This window comes from Malania oleifera, chromosome 7 (assembly GCF_029873635.1).
Source record: "Malania oleifera isolate guangnan ecotype guangnan chromosome 7, ASM2987363v1, whole genome shotgun sequence".
Lineage (NCBI taxonomy): Eukaryota > Viridiplantae > Streptophyta > Magnoliopsida > Santalales > Ximeniaceae > Malania > Malania oleifera.
Window position 1 is genome coordinate 12,526,393 of NC_080423.1, and position 16,186 is coordinate 12,542,578.

Below are 16,186 nucleotides of genomic sequence, written 5' to 3' on the forward strand. Positions count from 1 at the left end.
CTCTGAATTTTTTTCTATTTTTTTCTTAAATTTTGGAAGCTTTGAGAATAGAGCATTGTATCTGGTAATAATCTGATTTCTCTAAAGCCTCGCTTGCCAATCGATTTGTAATAATAATAATAATAATCAGGTTATATTATTTCAATCTATTATTTTTATAGATTTATTAAATTTATTTTTACTTGTTTACATAGTTTGTCAATTTACATAATAATAATAATAATAATTAGGTTATATTGTTTGAAAATCTTGAATATAAAACTTTAATTAGTGATTTTGCATATTAAAAAGTTAAAAAAATTAATCTTAAATAAAAATAAAAATTAAACAAAATATTAAGGACCCCTAATTATTTGCCTAGGGCCCATATTGTGAAGAGCCGGCCCTATTCTTACTCAACAACAATTTATCCAAGTTTTTAAGTAGATAATTAATTTTCCTGAGAATTTTACTAGGATTAATTTTTTTTTTTTTATGTAAAATCTGGAAGCCCATATATTCATGCATGCATAAATATATTTATTAATCCAATTAAATATGTAAGTGGCCCAAAGCCGAGAACCATGCATCTCTTTTTCCAAAATTCTCCCATTAAAGCATATGATTCAGCAATAAGACTTTACTGTGCAATTGATCATACCTTTTGTTCAATTCACAACTAAATCAATTTACTCTCCGGAATACTAGTAGAATCCATTCGTAAGTATTGAAGTTACTACAAATTAAATTTATAAATCTGCCAAAAAATAAAATCCACTAAGCCTTATGCAAAGCAGATCCATGACAACTAAACAAATAGCCAACGATCACTTTACATCTCGAGTAGCGAGATTCACGATTTTAGAACATGATATTTCAAGCAAATAAAATCCCAATAAATCCAGCAAATATCATGAGCACAAATTTTTTGTGTAAAATAATAACGAGATCGAAAGGGGTTAATGGAAACGATCTTTATATTGAAAAGAAGATCAAGATAATTTCAACAAAATGCTCTGATACCACATATTAGATTTTAATCTAATATTCTACTGTAATTTTACTGAAATATGACGTTTAATTATCATGATCTTCACATATATATTACCTTTGATGCGGAAAAATAAAGAAAGCTATAAATTAACATACTGGGATCGTTCATGATATATATCAATTGAAAATAACAATTGAAGAAATCGTTTCTCTCGCTTCACCCTGATCTCTTTTGGTATTTCATCAAATCTTATGAGAGTAAGAGGGCTGATGGTAGGAGAGCAAAGTTAGAGAGAGGACAATTTCTATATATCCCTTTTTTTTCATTCCATTAAATTACTATATATTAGCTACTCCTCATATATAAGAAAACCTTTCCACTTCCGGCCATTAATTCTCACATTATTTTCAAAACTAAACTCTTTAGTTAACCCATAAATGTGACCTTTCATTATCCTCTTCATATGTCATTACCTTTATCATATAAGACACATATGGGACATATTCTTACAAATATGTCAGATAGGAATGAAAATAGATGCAAAGGTGGTCGAAATAAACACATGCAAAGGTAGTAAGAGCAAAAAGAAAAAAAAGGAAAAAACATACACACACACAAATCATGTTTGCGAATAACAATTGAAAAGTATAGATGTCCATCATGAAAAGTAAAACTACAGATTGCATTTTAAAAAAGAAAGAAATCTTCAGACTTGCTGATCTTTATTTCGTTTTGGGTTCAAGAAATAAGCCGTTGCAATTTGCAAAAACATGTCCCTATTGAGCTTTATTTTGTTTCGGCTTGTAAAATCGAAATTGAAGCCATCCTCCTCCAACACATCACCGGACCCTATTTAGGCTTGCCCATCTTGTGTGTTCTTTGAAGAAAATTATGAGAATTGATAGTATCTTTTTCAATTTTAGGTTTAAAAAGATTAATATAACCCCAAGTATTTGAGAATAAAGGTGTAAATTTTTTTGTTACATTTTTTTTTATTGCCCAGAATATTTATTTTTCTTTGACAATTGTATTTTAACAATTAAAGATGAAAAGTCTTCGTATGAAAATATAGGCATTCCAAAACAAATCAATTTTCAGTGTGACGCGCTAACCTGAGTTTGCCAGGAAGCACTACATCTCTCCTCCTCCACCTGGACCAGACAATAGGGGACGGATCTTATCGAACTAATGATTGGTCCCACAGACCAACACGTGTCATTTTCAGTGTATTTTGTCTTCACTCATACACTTCTTGAGAAAACTTTCTAAGAGGTCACTCATCCCAAGATTTTTCTAAATCAAGCACGCTTAATCGTGAAATTCTTATGGGGAAGGCTCCCGAAAAGAAAAATACACCTTATTGATATGGATAGTAACATTAATCTTTTTAAGTCTTTTTATCCTTGGGTATCACATTCACTGTCAAAAGTCATTTATTGGATTAAGATTTATTAGCTTGATTTCTTATTACCAGTGAGAATAACTTTTTAGAGAGAAATTTATGAGTACAAAATTTTTATAAGGGATGTTTAGTTAAGAAAATGTTATTAATACATGAATAATTTTAAGGGTGCTTGTGAAATACATCAATCTACTTAAAAATAGAAAATTAACTTTTGGTTTTAAAATTTTTAAAACTTTATTTTCTATTTTGTTTAAAAAAATTAAGATCTAACGACTTAAAAATTTAAAAATTATAACGTATTATTATCAACTTTATTTACTTTTTAAACGCAACCATTCTAATACCAAATTTTGATTCAACTTTGATAATTTTACTTCATAAATAAAAGAAAATACGGTTGATTATATAACACGGCCGGCGAAGAGTTGACACAACAGTAGCGTCACTCCATCCTTTACACTCAGTCACACCCCCATTTGATTTGGGTATGTGAGTAGGAATGAAATCACTTTGTTATGTTCGATTTGCAGAATAGGAGCGGAATCGAATTCCATCCAGAATACTACTTCTATCGGAATTGTGATTCTTGTACAAAAGGGTTGGAATCATTTCTCATTCAATAGAATCAACCCATTTCCCATAAAATGTCCTTGGGTCTTCATACCCTGCTTCGCCATCAAAGCTACGTGCCCATTACTTCTTGTTCTCGTTATCTGGCTGAAAGCAAAATCCTCTCAAAACCCACTTCCTGCAACCAAGAAGTCACCGCTTGGCTTGGGCATTGGCCTTTCTAGCAGGCATCTTCGGTGGTTTGGTTTCTTTTCCTTCTGGAGTCCGGCGCCCGTCCGGGCTTCCTATGCCGACATTATCAATGTGAGTTCCCAAATGTATCTTTCACGGGTTTACTTTTTCTTCAATTTTGGTTTCTCTTTTGTCTAAATCTTCTTCAATTACTGACAAATTGCCACTTATCTCGTGGACCTCCATTTTTGGACACTGGAAAGTGAGTAAGAGTACTTGGGAAAATTCTATGATGGGTTATAAAAAAAGGAAAAAAAGAGTAGGTATTGGTTCGTGGGTATATAGGTAGGACATGTAAAAGTGGTTAATGACTACAGACTAGTGTTATGAGTTTAGGTGGTGAGTTTTGGAAATGTCCAATCACTGCCATTGTGCATAAGGGTCTGCTTTAAATCGTTATTATAATATTGTTCTGATAGCTATAGATTCAATTCCTAGTTGAAATTATGGAGAGAATTTGTACAACTTGGAGGTATCAAATTCAAATATAATTAATACTTTTAGTAATTCCAAGGAGAAATCTTGGATAAAATATTAAACTTGTAGGTCAAGAAAGTTCTAGTGGTCTAGTTCTTGTTACCTTGTATCTACTATGTAAGCACAGGATATAAGCACAGGGAGAATTTGAAGAAAGATGTGACACAAGAAGTTAAAATGAAGATGTTGGATATATTCCAAAGAATATGTCCCACATGAATGACATGGGTCCCACATGAAAAAGTATGTGTCCCATGTGATAAGGTATGGATTAATTGTCTTGCTTTGAAAATGCATGTGAGATTAATATCTGGAAGTTGAAAGGATTCCTATATATATATTAGCTATTGTTCTGGGGAGAAGCTGTAAGGGAAGAAGAGAGTTCATTTCCTGCATGTTTATGAAATGAACTAGAAGAGATATAGGAAGGATTGTCCTCTCTCTACCTTATCTCTCTGTTCATCAGCCTACTCCCATAAAATCTGATGAAGAATAGAAAAGAGATCGGGGTGAAGCGAGAGAAACAATTCTTGAAGTGTCTTCTTCGGTTTGTATACACCATGAACGATCCCGGTATGTTTATATTATGTTTTCTCAATTTTTCCGCATGTAAAGATAACATATATATGTGAAGATCATGATAATTTAAAGATCTTGGGAATAACAGCATATTAAATTTCTTACATGTGGTATTAGAGCACATGTTGAAATAGTCGTGATCTTCCTTTTATGATAAAGATCGTTTCCATTAACCCTTTACGATCACATTATTGTTTCATATGAAAATTAGTATTCATGATATTTTCTGGAATCGAACTGAAAATTCATATGATATATAATTCCTAAAAAATTTATGTGATATATGATAAATTTATTGTGTTTTGTTGATCTGAAATATTGAAGTTTTGTACTGTGAACTTGTTGGCCGAACAAAACCGTCGACGGTTTTCCTGAAACCATCGACGGATTGAGATACCGAAAGCAGTTTTTTCTGAGCTTCAGAAAAACCATTGATGGTTTTTCTGAAGCAGCTTGAAACCGTCGACAGTTTTCCCCTATACAGTGATACTAAAGTGGGCTGCTAAATGAAATGCATGCAAACTGTTTTAACTACTTGATTAAGAATGGAACACTCACATGTTTTATAATAGTAAATTGATAATGATAGTATGTTCTGGACTCATTTGTATCCAGAGAACAATTATGTTTATGCATGCATGAGCTGTCGAATTTTACATAAAAGTAAGCAAGTAAAATTCTTATAGTGGGGAATTGGTTATTTGCTGTGAACTTGAACAAATTTTTGTTGAGTAAGGTATCAATCAATATTTATTTTATGGTTAGCATGTTGTCACCAAAGTGATCTTGCTAAGAAAAGTTATAAACATTGAATTGAAATATGTTTTAGCAAAAATTATTACAGAATGCTTATTTGATTATTATGGTTGACCCAAAGGTGCACCAACTTTTAAGTAATCATTGAATTAGTCAAGATAATTGAGAAAATGATAGTGAGATTGGGATGGATGCCCAAAGGTTATGGATTTGGACTTAGCTCTGCGAATAGATAAACCGACTGCTATTACTGAAACAAGCAGTTCGGAGCAGCGAGCTTTGTATAGGTCATGGGAAAGGTTGAACAGATTAAGTATTATGTTCATGCGGATGGGTATAGAAAACAATATTAAATTAACACTTCGTCAACTAGAAAATGCAAAGGAATATCTTAAGGCTGTGGACGATCGGTTTTGTTCAGCAGACAAGTCCCTTGCAGGGAGATTAATGGTTGAACTTACCACAATGAAGTTTGATGGTAGCCTAGGAATGAACGAACATGTCCTAGATATGACTAATCTAGTTGCTAGACTTAAAACTTTGGGAATGAATGTTGATGAAAGCTTCCTTGTTCACTTTATTCTGCCTCCTCAGTATGGGCCTTTTCAGATTCACTATAACACTATTAAAGAAAAGTGGAATGTGAATGAATTGGCAAGCATGTTAATTCAAGAAGAGGCAAGGCTTTAACAATAAGGACAACATCCAATCAATGTCATGAGTAATGCAGTTGGAAGTAAAGGAAAGAAATCAAAGAAAGGTTTGAAGAAAGATCCATTGAAGGTAGGGGGTACTTCTTATGGCAGTGAGGCTCGCAAGAAGGAACATAATGGGCCAAAGTGTTACTTCTGTCGTGGCTATGGGCATTTAAAGAAAAGGTACCCGAAGCGTAAAACTTGGTTCAAAAAGAAAGGTAAGCTTTTAGCTTATGTATGTTTTGAATCAAACATGACACAAGTTACTTCTAACACATGGTGGATTGACTCTGGTTCTACTATTCATGTTTCAAATTTGATGTAGGGATACCTTATGATCCAGAGCGTGAAGGAAAACGAACACTTTATAGTCTTGGGGAATGGAAATCAAGTATCTGTTGTTGGCATTGGAACCTTTCGGTTGTATATAGAGTCAGGTCATTGTTTAGACCTGTTTGATACTTTTTATGTTCCAATCATTTCTAGGAACTTAATTTTCATGTCCAGATTGGACAATGATGGTTATGGTTTGTATTTTGGACATAAAGGTTTTCTTCCAATGAAAGGTGGCTTGTGTGTTGGCTCTGGTATTTTGTCTGAGGGGTTGTATAAATTTAATCTTACTGAAAAATTTGCTGAAATACTCCTCACCCTGCATCATAATGTTGGAACTAAACGTAGTAGAGTTAATGAAAATTCCTCTTTCTTGTGGCATAAAAGACTGGGTTATATATCTAGAAATAGAATGGAGAGATTAGTAAAGGATAAGATTTTGACAAACCTTCATTTTATTGATGTATGTGTTGATTGCATTAAAGGAAAGCAAACCAAACATATAAAGAAAGGAGCTACAAGAAGTGGAAATCTTCTGGAGATTGTTCATACTGATGTATATGGACCTTTTGACTCACCGTCTTATGGTGGAGAAAAGTATTTTATCACCTTTATTGATGATTTTTCACGTTATGATTATGTCTATTTGTTGCATGAATAGTCTCAGGCAATAGATGCTCTAAAAACATATATTGCTGGAGTTGAGCGACAACTAGATAGGAAGGTGAAAATCATTAGATTTGATAGAGGTGGTGAGTATTATGGTAGATATGATGGAATTAGACAATATCCAGGTCCATTTGCTAAATTCCTAGAAGAGCATGGTATTTGTGCACAGTACATAATGCCTGGTACGCCTCAGCAGAATGGTGTAGCTGAAAGGTGTAATTGTACTTTATGGAAATGGTTAGGAGTATGTTAAATAACTCCTTAGTACCCATTTCATTATGGACGGAGGCCCTTAAAACAACTGTTTATATGCTTAATCAGGTTCCTAGTAAGACAATTCAAAAAACACCTTTTGAATTGTTGACAGGGAGATAATTGAGTTTAAGACATTTTCATGTTTGGGGTTGTCTAGCAGAGGTTAGAATCTATAATCAACACGAAAAGAAATTGGATTTTAGAACTGTGAGTGGGTACTTTATTGGATACCCAAAAAAGTCTAAGGGGTGTAGGTTTTACTGTCCTAACCATAGTATGCAAGTTGTTGAAGCTTGTAATGCAAAGTTCCTTGAGAATGGTGAAATTAGTGGGAGTGATATATCACGTAATGTGGCCATTAAAGAAATTCGGGTTCCTATCCTTGATATCTAGACCTTTAATAGATATTGTTGTTCCTCCAGTTATTGAATGGTATGATGACATTGAACAACAAGCTGGTGATCTGTCACTTCGTAATGAAAATGTCACCATTGAACCAATTGCAGAACAATCACAGGAAATAGCATTAAGGAGATCTCAAAGAGTACGAAGATCAGCTATTTCAGATGATTATTTGGTATATCTGCAGGAATCTGATTATGATTTAGGGACTAGTAAGGATCCGGTTACGTTTTCACAGCTATTGAAAGTAATGATTCTGAAAAGTGGATCAATGCCATAAATGATGAGTTGAAATCCATGGAACAGAATAAAGTCTAGGACATCGTTGATTTGCTTGAAGGTTTTAAAACAATTGGGTGTAAATGGGTCTTTAAGACCAAACACGATTGTAATGGCTATATTGAACAATATAAAGTTAGACTTGTAGCAAATGGTTTTACTCAAAAGAGAGGTGTTGATTATAAAGAGATGTTCTCTCTTGTATCTAAAGGGGACTCTCTTAGAATCATAATGGCTTTCGTGGCTCATTTTGATTTAGAGTTACACCAAATGGATGTAAAAACTGCTTTTCTGAATGGGAATTTAGACGAAGAGGTGTATATGGATCTTCTTGAAGGTTTAATGATTGAAGGAAAGGAGCGTATGGTTTGTAAATTAAAAAAATCAATATATGGACTTAAACAAGCTTCTAGACAATGGTATTTTAAGTCCCATGATACCATCACGACCTTTGGATTTAAGAAAAATACCGGTGATCGGTGTATATATCTAAAGGTCAGTGGGAGCAAGTTTATCTTTCTGATCCTATATGTTGAAGATATTTTGCTTGCTAGTAAAGATCTTGGTTTATTGAATGACACCAAGAGATTTCTTTCTATGAACTTTGAAATGAAAGATATGGGTGAGGCAACTTACGTGATAGGGTTTGAAATATTCCGTGATAGATCACGTGGATTGTTAGGGTTGTCTTAGAAGGGATATATCAATAAAGTTCTAGAAAGATTTCCTTTGGCTGGCTGTAAGGTGACCCCTGCTCCTATCTGTAAAGGAGACAAGTTCAATGCAAAGGATTGTCCATAGAATGAATTAGAAAAGAAAAGAATGGAAAATATTCCTTAAGCATATGTTATTGGAAGTTTGATGTATGCACAGACTTGTACGAGACCAAATATTAGTTTTGCAGTTGGGATGCTCGGGAGATACCAAAGTAATCTCGGAATAGAGCATTGGAAAGTTGCAAAGAAGGTTTTGAGATATTTGAAAGGAACGAGACACTGTATGCTTACATATCAAAGATGAGATTAGTTGGAGGTGATTGGTTACTCTGACTCAGATTTTGCTGGATGTGTTGATAGTCGAAAGTCAACTTATGGTTATTTGTTCCTATTAGCTGGAGGAGCAATATCATGGAAAACCTCCAAACAGACAATCATAGCAGCATCTACTATGGAAGTTGAATTTGTGGCATGCTTTGAGGCCTCAATTCATGCTTTGTGGTTGCGGAACTTTATCTCAGGACTTGGAATTGTCGACAGTATAGCTAGGCCGTTGAGAATTTATTGTGATAATTCAAGAGTAGTTTTTTTCTTCAAAAACGACAAATATTCTAATGGTGCTAAGCATATGGAGCTCAAATATTTGGCTGTTAAGGAGGAAGTTCGGAAACAGACAGTGCTTATAGAACATATAAGGACTGAGCTCATGATAGCAAATCCTTTAACTAAGGGGTTGACACCGAAGACATTTAAGGAACATGCTGATCACATGGGTCTTTGTTGTAATCACTGATGTATGATTGTGGATCTTTATGTTTTGTTCTATAACATGTATAATGATATCAATAATGGTATTTCTGAACATTGTTTCCTTTTTACCATCAATGCTGTAATTATGGATATGGATTATCGTTAACAGGATTGGTCTTTGACAAAGACATTACAGGGACAGTATGGTTACTTCCTATTATGGAGTGTAGTTAAATGATTTGCTAGCATTTGTAGTATATGGAAGGGTCGATCGCTTTAGTGATGTTTACTGTCATGACTCGTGTTAGTGAGTTCTTTAATTATGATATTATAGTAAGCTAACAATTGTGCACATATTATGGTTATATTGTTAATCCAAATTAACGTCATTCATATGGGTCAAGTGGGAGAATGTTAGATATATTCCAAAGAATATGTCCCACATGGATGACATGGGTCCCACATGAAAGGTATGTGTCCCATGTGATAAGGGATGGATTAATTGTCTTGCTTTGAAAATGCATGTCAGATTAATAGCTAGAAGTTGAAGGGATTCCTATATATATATATTAGCTACTGTTATGGGGAGAAGCTGTAAGGGAAGAAGAGAGTTCATTTCCTGCATGTTTATGAAATGAACTAGAAGAGATATAGGAAGGATTGTCCTCTCTCTACCTTAGCTCTCTATTCATCAGCCTACTCCCATAAAATCTGGTGAAGAATAGAAAAGAGATCGGGGTGAAGCGAGAGAAACGATTCTTGAAGTGTCTTCTCGGTTTGTATACACCTGAACGATCCCGGTATGTTTATATTATATTTTCTCTATTTTTCCGCATGTAAAGATAACATATATGTATGAAGATCATGATAATTTAAAGATCCTGGGAATAACAGCATATTAAATTTCTTATAGAAGAATGTTGGGGCTGATGTGTGAAAGGGTAGACTTGATATAAGTTGGACTGAGATACTCCAACTTTATGAGATCGTAATGGATGAGTACCAAAGCAAGAGTCCTATGTTCAAATCTTGAGAACTTCCCATTCCTACACTCATCTTTATATTCTTGCAAATACTAGCCTTTTTCTTGAATATCATCCACTTTTCCAAGCTTCCAAGCCCCAAGAGCCCTTTGCATGTGGAAATTGGTTAGCTGTCTTGAGCTTAAATATAAAAGGTTGGGCACTTGATGATCATCTTAAGTTCATAACAATTCGGCATTATTGGTCTACCCACTATGTCATTAATATGATATTATATACGTACTATGTTCAAATATATCAAAAGTTCTTTCTCTTGTTACAATTCAATCTAAGTTAGTTGTGGAGTCATTATGGTTAAGATCCAACATTCAAATCTTCTAGTCAGTCCCTCTTATTCATAATTTTCATGTGTCTAAGTGTAGGCTCACATGTTAACATGACCAACTTTGATTATTAAAAAATTTTCATATATTGAATAAAGGACTCACAAGCATCAAACCATCATTGCACCTTAGTCCAAGAGCGCAAGCATATAAATTTGTGTTATTGATTACCAACTATCTTTAAATACCTAGAATTTTTTCTTTAGCTTAGTCTCTTAAATTTTTTGTTATGATGATACTGTTTTAGTTAGATAGAAATTCTTTGTTAACGTTGTTTTTGTTTAGAGCTGAATTGTGAAGTTTTTCCGCTATTTGTAAATGAGGTTGCCTAAGATTGATTTTGTTTGGTGTTGAGCATGGTTTTAAAAAACAGCCATTGTCATTACATAATGCCATCCTGATATTGTTATAGAATGATATCTCATAACTGCCTCGATTCACATTCGTGTTGTCTTCTATGCTGTTATGGGTTTTTTTTTTTATCTGTAAAAAATGTTGCATTGAAAGGCATCAAGGGGATGCCAAACCAAGGTACAAGAAGTCAATCACCCTGTAGGGTGTCAAAGAAATAAAAAAATTACGTTAAGCTCGTTTGCCACAAGTCCACTATGCCAACTATTTACCGCAGTAAACCACTGCTCTTTGCTGAGCCGAAACATTGAGATTAAATTTTTGAAAACCCTTCTATTCCTCTCTTTCCAAGAACACCAGAAAAATGTGAGAGGAATGAGAGTCCAGGCCGCCTTCTTTTCCTTTACTGCCTGAATCCCTCTCTAGACCCAAAGCTCCCCTCCCATAGATCTAGTGGTAACCCACCTTTGTCTGATAAGAGACAAAGCCACATTCCAAAGATTTCTAGCTTAGGGGCAGTGGAGAAGGGTATGGTCAACTAATTCAGCCTCAACCATGCAGAGGGCGCATTTGTTGGCAATGGGGAACCCCCTTCTCTACAAGTTGTCCAGCGTCAAGATCTTACCCTAAGCTGCTTCCTTGGTTAAAAAAAAGGCAACCTTTTTTGGGGCAGCAGTCATCCATAACTGAGTCCAAGGGGGTTGAATGTTGATTGGCTCCCAAACAAAAAGTTTCTTGTAAAAGGATGTAACAGTGAAGACCCCCTTCTTGTCCAAGGACCAAATAGGAAGGTCAAGAGTGTTTTGAGGCCGGATCTTGTAAAGATGACTATAGAAATCAGTGACTGGTGAAGTTCCCAATCTTCTGCATTTATAAGAAAAGAGATATTCCAGGAAAGGCCTGACACGATGCTTGAAGGTGCTGGCTAACGCGAGCATCTCTGTCACAAGCAATGTTGTAAATGCCTGGAAAAGAGACACTGAGAGCCACCGGATAGATCCACAGATCATGCCAAAAATAAATGTTGTCTCCAACCCCCACCTCAAATCAGATAAAGGAGTAGTCATTCCAACCTTTCCTAATGTAATTCCACAGCCTTGCATCATTAGGTCCTCTACTAGCCCAAGAGGTCCACCCGTTGTTCTCAAGCCCACATTTGATAGCTGCAATTTTCCGCCATAGGTGATCCTTCTCAGTCATGGATCTCTAAAGCCATTTTCCAAGAAGGGACTTCAAACCCAAGCCTCCTAAACTGATTGGCTGCTTCACCAATCCCCATTTCACAAGGTGAAATTTGAATTCTGCCCCCAAGTTCCCTTGAAGGAACCTCCTTTGAGTCCCTTCTAGCTTTTTGGCAACAAAAAGTGGGAGAGGGAGGAGAGACTTGAAGTAAACTAGAAGGTTTGTCAAGGTACTTTTAATAAAAGTGAGTCTCACTCCTTTTGTTAAGAAGTTCCTTTTCCATCCTACTAGCCTTTGTTCAAACTTCTCGATGATGGGGTCCCAAACTATTTTGTCCTTAAATTTGGCTCCAAGCAGTAGTCTGAGGTACCTGAAAGGGAGGGATCCTAATTTGCACCCGAAGAGACTCACAAAGAGTGGTCATTTTGAACTATCACCTATAGGAATGACTTAATTTTCCTGAGATTAACTTTCAAACTTAAGATGGCCTTGAAAGCTACTAATATGCGATGCAAGTTAAGAATACAAAGCGGGTCATTCTCACAAAAAATGATGGTGTCATCTGCGAATAAAAGGTGAGATACCTCCAGTGATCTTCCATTACTGCCGACTCTGAGGCCTTTAAAGAGTCCTTTGTTAGTGGCTTTTACCAACATGAGACTCAGCACCTGTAGCACCATAATGAATAGGAAGGGAGACAAAGGATCCCCCTTATCTCAAACCTTTGGAGCCAAAGAAGTCAAAGGGGCACCCATTGTGTACTTATGCAGTGGGTGATCCAACTACACCATTGCTCCTTGATACCCATCTTTCTAAGGATAAAGAAGAAACTTCTAGTTGACATGATTGAAAGCTTTCTCCATATCAAATTTACACACCATGCCACGTATCCTTCCTCTATGATAGGAATCCACCACCTCATTAGCAATGAGGGTTGCATCCATGATTTGTTTTCTTGCAACAAAGGCATCGTGGTGCTGTCTGATTACTTCAGGGATGGCTTTTTTTTATCCTTTTAGCAAGGACTTTAGCTAGAATCTTATACATACTCCCCACCAGGCTAATTGGACTTGATGTTAAAAGCCCCAGATTTCTTTGGAATTAGGGTAAGGAACGACTTTAAAGTTGCGCATGAACCTACCTAATCTAAAGAAGTCCTCAAAAGTGTCGATGAGATCCTATTGAGAGTCTCAATTAGATTGAAAAAAGGATAAGGAGATGCCATCAGGGTCGGGTGCTTTGTCACCATTGCAATCTCTAATGGTTTGGATGATTTGAGCTTCTTCGAAGGTTCTCTTAAGCCACTTCGCAATAGAGGGGCTAAGTGATTTGAAATTAATTCCATCCATGAAGGGTTTCCAGTTTTCCATTTCAGAATACAGGGTCTTGCGAAACTCACATATGCCTTTTTTGATTCCCCTTCCTCGGCCAATGTATTCTCACCAATTTCTATGCTTTGTATTTAACCTGTGGTGAGCGTTTCCAATCCGGTGGAAAAATTCAATGTTAAGATCTCCCTCTTTGAGCCATAAGGCTCTAGATTTCTATCTCCTGGTGGTCTATTCAAGGCTAATGATCTCTGACAACTCCTTCTTCAGCACTATCCTTTTTGTCCTTCCTTCTGTACTGAGGCCTCGACCCATCTCTTGATCATCAAGATCCTTGATGTCATTGTGAATGATGTTCTTTTTTGCTTGGATATTTTTGAAAGTTCTCTAGTTCCACGCATTGAGCTTTTCTTTCAACCCCTTCAATTTAGAAGCTAGTACAAAGCTAGTCTTCCTCGCAACCTGAAATGAGGACAACTAGTTCTTTACATGGTCTTTGAGCCGTTGTTCTTTAACCACATGTTCTCAAAGCAGAAAGGGGTTGACCCCTATTTGATTCCTCTCGTGTGAATAAGAATAATGAAATGATCTGATGTGGGTCTGGGAAGGAGTTCATGAGTGGCTTTGGGATAGTGAATGTCCTAGTCTATAGAGATAAGGAATTTGTCAATCTTGGAGAAAGAGGGTGGCTCTCAATTGTTGGAACAAGTAAAAGATCCCCCCCTAGGAGTAGAAGATCGATGAGGGCATTCGCATTAATGAAGTCAAGAAACTCTCATATGCAATTGCTCTCCACTCCACCTCCACTTCTTTCATAGGGAAAAGCACCATGTTGAAATCCCCTCCGATAACCCAAGGAGTGTCCTAGTGTCTTCTAATTTCCAAGAGTTTTGCCCAAATAATATGTCTAGAGGGTACATCACCTGTGCTGTGGACTCCTATAAGAGTCCAAAGAAAATTGTCGTCTTGGTTTTTGAACTGACATAAGATAGAAAAGGAGTCAATAATCCAGCAACTCTACCACATTGAGATTCCACAAAACAAGGATGCCTTTAGTGTTACCCACAACACCGAGAGAAACCCATCCGTAGGTCTCTCAACCCTAGAGATCTCTAAAAAGAAGAAGATCCATATGTTCACTTTGGTCTTGCAAGCAAATGATGTCACTTCTCCAATCCTTGAGAAAGGACCTTATTACAATTCTTTTGGATTTGTCGTTCAGCCCCCTCACATTACAAGAGATGATTTTCCTCAGCATTATTTAAACAAGCAACCTTGGCTACTACTTGCCTCCGCCAAATCAGTGCTGGATTAACTGACCATTCTAGGCATTTTAGCTCCTTGTTCGTGTCTGATTTCCTATTGCTGCCCATGGGCTTTTTGGTTAGGTAGAAGCTCCACCCTTGGTTGGGTAGAGGCTCCACCCTTCTCTTTTTTTCAATGTCCGAAACAATCTCAACGCCCTATCTTCAAATCCTTCAAAGGATACCCTAGTGGTTTTGCTAACCAAACCTTTCATAGCACCCAATCAATGACCTGCTCCTTGAATTGTGTGCTCTCCGGATCATACCTGAACAACTTCACGAAGTTGGGGCTATCCTGCTTGTCAATAGGGTTGGGACTGCAGTGCACAACCTCAATGGGAGGGGTGGGGGCTGGGATCAGGGACAAATAAGCAACCGCAACCTGCGAGTTCTCCTTCTTAGTGACTCAAGGTGCCTCGAGCTGAGGGGAATGGTGGACTTGGGAGATGGAATTCCAAAGGTCAACCACCAACTCTGCAGCCTTGGCAGGTCCTTCGTGAAGAGTGAAGGATCTGAAAGCATTATCCATAGCTGGATGAGAAGAAACAAGAATTGGGGGACCAAAAATAGTATCCCCCTCAACACATTGTCAGAACCCATCTTGAAGTCCTTGAGATCAACAAAGGAGGAGAAAAGCTTGGGCCTGGCAGGCTTAAAACCAAAGGAACCAAATTCAAAGGGGCTCTTGCTGTTCTTAACAGTATTCGCAAAGGTTTGAGAGGCACCAATCTTTAGCCCAACTTGGGGTGGCCCTTGAAGCTGGTTAGTTTTAGGGAGCAATTGAAAGGGTACGCTAGAATGGGGTAGACGCAAAGGGGGCACGAGTGGTGTTTTGAAGGGCCTGTCGAAGATGGAGGAGTCAAAGGAAGGGTGACATGTTCTAGCAATCTAGATTTGTGCTATGGGAAAAGGGACTGGGGAGTCGAAACCTTGGGCTTCCAGGAGGTGGGAAGGAGCAAGCATTGCCCAATAGTAGCAACTACATTGGACACTTTTTTCCAACTCTTCAAACTGAACCCCTTTAGGAAGACCAGATTTCTTCAACCACCATTGTTGGTCTCCATAAGAAATAAGAACCCGCCATGTCTATTTGATTTAAGAAAAAGCGAAAGGGTTTTTTACCCCTATTCCTCAATTCGCAAAATTAAGAGGAAGAGGAACTGCATGCAGCCCAAAATTCTTCCCAAGCATCAAGGAACAAGGTGAACTCCTTAGGGTTCAAGAAAATGGACTTGTGGTGGCCCCTGTGATACTCTGTTAGTTTGACAATGTTGTATAGCTCGCCTTCTAAAACTAGGTTAAAAGATTTCCTCTTAATCCACACAGAACACTTCGCCTCTGCCATGGTGGAGGAGTAGGGAGCGAGAGAATCACAGGGGAAAGGTAATGGACTGCTAACAAGGAGGAGAGAGATAGTAATGGACTGCTGACAAAGAGTTAGGCTTGTAGTATGGAAGGTGAGAAGGTCAAGAGAAGAGGAAAGGACGAGAGAAGGGGATTAGAGCTGGGGGCGAGAAGATGGTATGGCGGGCCTAAAGGGGGGGGGGGGGGAGAAGGAGCTTGAA

At 37.0% G+C, this 16,186-nt stretch overlaps 1 long non-coding RNA gene across 1 annotated transcript in view; it reads left to right on the top strand.

Annotated features, from left to right (window-relative positions):
- The first annotated feature begins 2,785 nt into the window (after window positions 1-2,785).
- LOC131159201 (uncharacterized) overlaps window positions 2,786-16,186 on the top strand; it is a 28,355-nt gene continuing 14,954 nt past the window's right edge. Inside the window, exon 1 of the long non-coding RNA XR_009137742.1 lies at window positions 2,786-3,251. This is a non-coding gene — a long non-coding RNA (uncharacterized LOC131159201). The remainder of the gene's footprint in view (window positions 3,252-16,186) is intronic.